This window comes from Rhinopithecus roxellana, chromosome 7, assembly GCF_007565055.1.
Source record: "Rhinopithecus roxellana isolate Shanxi Qingling chromosome 7, ASM756505v1, whole genome shotgun sequence".
NCBI classification, from domain to species: Eukaryota; Metazoa; Chordata; class Mammalia; order Primates; family Cercopithecidae; genus Rhinopithecus; species Rhinopithecus roxellana.
Genome location: NC_044555.1, coordinates 26768976 through 26773978, shown reverse-complemented (window position 1 = coordinate 26773978; position 5003 = coordinate 26768976).

Genomic DNA, 5003 nt, shown 5'->3' with positions numbered 1-5003 from the left:
ATGGCAATGCAGTTTCTCAGAAAGCCTTCGCTTTAGTTATTAATGTGAGGAGAATTCCTTGATTCACCGCTAGCCCTCAAATGAGCTCCCAAATATACCTTTGCAGAATCCACGAGAACAGTGTTAGCAACTGTTCCAAGAAGGGAAGGGTGGAACTCTGTGTGATGAAGTCACACATCAGAAAGCAATCTCTCAGAAAGTTTCTCTGTAGTGATTATGTGAGGACATTTCCTTTTCCACCATGGGGCCCCTATGGGCTACCAAATATCACTTTGCAGATTCCACGAAAAGAGTGTTAGCAAACTGCTTCTTGAGGCAGAGCTTGTAACTCTGTGAGATGAATTCACAGATCAGAAAGAAGTATCTCAGAAAGCTCCTTTCACGTTTTGAACGGATGAAATTTCCTTTATCAGCGTAGGCCTCAATGCGATCCAAGGAAGCCCTTCTCAGCTTCCTCAAAGACAGTGTTAATGGACTGCTCCACGAAACATAAGTGTAACTCTGTGAGATGAATTCACACATCACCAAGAAGTTTCTAAGAAAGCTTCTTTCTAGGTTTCCTCTCTGGATATTTCCTTTGTCACCGTCAGGTTCATTGCGCTATGAAATACCAAATTGCAGATTTCCAGAAAACTGTGTTAACAAACTGATCACTGAAGAGAAACGTGTAACTCTGTGAGTTGCATTCACACATGGCAATGCAGTTTCTCAGAAAGCTTCTCTTTAGTTATTATGTGAGGATAATTCCTTTTTCACCCTAGCCCTCAATGAGCTCCCAAATATACCTTTGCAGAATCCACGAGAACAGTGTTAGCAAACTGTTCCAAGAAGGGAAGGGTGGAACTCTGTGTGATGAAGTCACACATCAGAAAGCAATCTCTCAGAAAGTTTCTCTGTAGTGATTATGTGAGGACATTTCCTTTTCCACCAGGGGCCCCTATGGGCTACCAAATATCACTTTGCAGATTCCACGAAAAGAGTGTTAGCAAACTGCTTCTTGAGGCAGAGCTTGTAACTCTGTGAGATGAATTCACAGATCAGAAAGAAGTTTCTCAGAAAGCTTCTTTCACGTTTTGAACGGATGAAATTTCCTTTATCAGCGTAGGCCTCAATGCGATCCAAGGAAGCCCTTCTCAGCTTCCTCAAAGACAGTGTTAATGGACTGCTCCACGAAACATAAGTGTAACTCTGTGAGATGAATTCACACATCACCAAGAAGTTTCTAAGAAAGCTTCTTTCTAGGTTTCATCTCTGGATATTTCCTTTGTCACCGTCAGGTTCATTGCGCTATGAAATACCAAATTGCAGATTTCCAGAAAACTGTGTTAACAAACTGATCACTGAAGAGAAACGTGTAACTCTGTGAGTTGCATTCACACATGGCAATGCAGTTTCTCAGAAAGCTTCTCTTTAGTTATTATGTGAGGATAATTCCTTTTTCACCCTAGCCCTCAATGAGCTCCCAAATATACCTTTGCAGAATCCACGAGAACAGTGTTAGCAAACTGTTCCAAGAAGGGAAGGGTGGAACTCTGTGTGATGAAGTCACACATCAGAAAGCAATCTCTCAGAAAGTTTCTCTGTAGTGATTATGTGAGGACATTTCCTTTTCCACCATGGGGCCCTATGGGCTACCAAATATCACTTTGCAGATTCCACGAAAAGAGTGTTAGCAAACTGCTTCTTGAGGCAGAGCTTGTAACTCTGTGAGATGAATTCACAGATCAGAAAGAAGTTTCTCAGAAAGCTTCTTTCACGTTTTGAACGGATGAAATTTCCTTTATCAGCGTAGGCCTCAATGCGATCCAAGGAAGCCCTTCTCAGCTTCCTCAAAGACAGTGTTAATGGACTGCTCCACGAAACATAAGTGTAACTCTGTGAGATGAATTCACACATCACCAAGAAGTTTCTAAGAAAGCTTCTTTCTAGGTTTCATCTCTGGATATTTCCTTTGTCACCGTCAGGTTCATTGCGCTATGAAATACCAAATTGCAGATTTCCAGAAAACTGTGTTAACAAACTGATCACTGAAGAGAAACGTGTAACTCTGAGAGTTGCATTCACACATGGCAATGCAGTTTCTCAGAAAGCTTCTCTTTAGTTATTATGTGAGGATAATTCCTTTTTCACCCTAGCCCTCAATGAGCTCCCAAATATACCTTTGCAGAATCCACGAGAACAGTGTTAGCAAACTGTTCCAAGAAGGGAAGGGTGGAACTCTGTGTGATGAAGTCACACATCAGAAAGCAATCTCTCAGAAAGTTTCTCTGTAGTGATTATGTGAGGACATTTCCTTTTCCACCATGGGCCCTATGGGCTACCAAATATCACTTTGCAGATTCCACGAAAAGAGTGTTAGCAAACTGCTTCTTGAGGCATAGCTTTAACTCTGTGAGATGAATTCACAGATCAGAAAGAAGTTTCTCAGAAAGCTTCTTTCACGTTTTGAACGGATGAAATTTCCTTTATCAGCGTAGGCCTCAATGCGATCCAAGGAAGCCCTTCTCAGCTTCCTCAAAGACAGTGTTAATGGACTGCTCCACGAAACATAAGTGTAACTCTGTGAGATGAATTCACACATCACCAAGAAGTTTCTAAGAAAGCTTCTTTCTAGGTTTCCTCTCTGGATATTTCCTTTGTCACCGTCAGGTTCATTGCGCTATGAAATACCAAATTGCAGATTTCCAGAAAACTGTGTTAACAAACTGATCACTGAAGAGAAACGTGTAACTCTGAGAGTTGCATTCACACATGGCAATGCAGTTTCTCAGAAAGCTTCTCTTTAGTTATTATGTGAGGATAATTCCTTTTTCACCCTAGCCCTCAATGAGCTCCCAAATATACCTTTGCAGAATCCACGAGAACAGTGTTAGCAAACTGTTCCAAGAAGGGAAGGGTGGAACTCTGTGTGATGAAGTCACACATCAGAAAGCAATCTCTCAGAAAGTTTCTCTGTAGTGATTATGTGAGGACATTTCCTTTTCCACCATGGGCCCCTATGGGCTACCAAATATCACTTTGCAGATTCCACGAAAAGAGTGTTAGCAAACTGCTTCTTGAGGCAGAGCTTGTAACTCTGTGAGATGAATTCACAGATCAGAAAGAAGTTTCTCAGAAAGCTCCTTTCACGTTTTGAACGGATGAAATTTCCTTTATCAGCGTAGGCCTCAATGCGATCCAAGGAAGCCCTTCTCAGCTTCCTCAAAGACAGTGTTAATGGACTGCTCCACGAAACATAAGTGTAACTCTGTGAGATGAATTCACACATCACCAAGAAGTTTCTAAGAAAGCTTCTTTCTAGGTTTCCTCTCTGGATATTTCCTTTGTCACCGTCAGGTTCATTGCGCTATGAAATACCAAATTGCAGATTTCCAGAAAACTGTGTTAACAAACTGATCACTGAAGAGAAACGTGTAACTCTGTAGAGTTGCATTCACACATGGCAATGCAGTTTCTCAGAAAGCTTCTCTTTAGTTATTATGTGAGGAGAATTCCTTTTTCACCCTAGCCCTCAATGAGCTCCCAAATATACCTTTGCAGAATCCACGAGAACAGTGTTAGCAAACTGTTCCAAGAAGGGAAGGGTGGAACTCTGTGTGATGAAGTCACACATCAGAAAGCCATCTCTCAGAAAGTTTCTCTGTAGTGATTATATGAGGACATTTCCTTTTCCACCATGGGCCCTATGGGCTACCAAATATCACTTTGCAGATTCCACGAAAAGAGTGTTAGCAAACTGCTTCTTGAGGCAGAGCTTGTAACTCTGTGAGATGAATTCACAGATCAGAAAGAAGTTTCTCAGAAAGCTTCTTTCACGTTTTGAACGGATGAAATTTCCTTTATCAGCGTAGGCCTCAATGCGATCCAAGGAAGCCCTTCTCAGCTTCCTCAAAGACAGTGTTAATGGACTGCTCCACGAAACATAAGTGTAACTCTGTGAGATGAATTCACACATCACCAAGAAGTTTCTAAGAAAGCTTCTTTCTAGGTTTCCTCTCTGGATATTTCCTTTGTCACCGTCAGGTTCATTGCGCTATGAAATACCAAATTGCAGATTTCCAGAAAACTGTGTTAACAAACTGATCACTGAAGAGAAACGTGTAACTCTGAGAGTTGCATTCACACATGGCAATGCAGTTTCTCAGAAAGCTTCTCTTTAGTTATTATGTGAGGAGAATTCCTTTTTCACCCTAGCCCTCAATGAGCTCCCAAATATACCTTTGCAGAATCCACGAGAACAGTGTTAGCAAACTGTTCCAAGAAGGGAAGGGTGGAACTCTGTGTGATGAAGTCACACATCAGAAAGCAATCTCTCAGAAAGTTTCTCTGTAGTGATTATGTGAGGACATTTCCTTTTCCACCATGGGCCCCTATGGGCTACCAAATATCACTTTGCAGATTCCACGAAAAGAGTGTTAGCAAACTGCTTCTTGAGGCAGAGCTTGTAACTCTGTGAGATGAATTCACAGATCAGAAAGAAGTTTCTCAGAAAGCTTCTTTCACGTTTTGAACGGATGAAATTTCCTTTATCAGCGTAGGCCTCAATGCGATCCAAGGAAGCCCTTCTCAGCTTCCTCAAAGACAGTGTTAATGGACTGCTCCACGAAACATAAGTGTAACTCTGTGAGATGAATTCACACATCACCAAGAAGTTTCTAAGAAAGCTTCTTTCTAGGTTTCCTCTCTGGATATTTCCTTTGTCACCGTCAGGTTCATTGCGCTATGAAATACCAAATTGCAGATTTCCAGAAAACTGTGTTAACAAACTGATCACTGAAGAGAAACGTGTAACTCTGAGAGTTGCATTCACACATGGCAATGCAGTTTCTCAGAAAGCTTCTCTTTAGTTATTATGTGAGGATAATTCCTTTTTCACCCTAGCCCTCAATGAGCTCCCAAATATACCTTTGCAGAATCCACGAGAACAGTGTTAGCAAACTGTTCCAAGAAGGGAAGGGTGGAACTCTGTGTGATGAAGTCACACATCAGAAAGCAATCTCTCA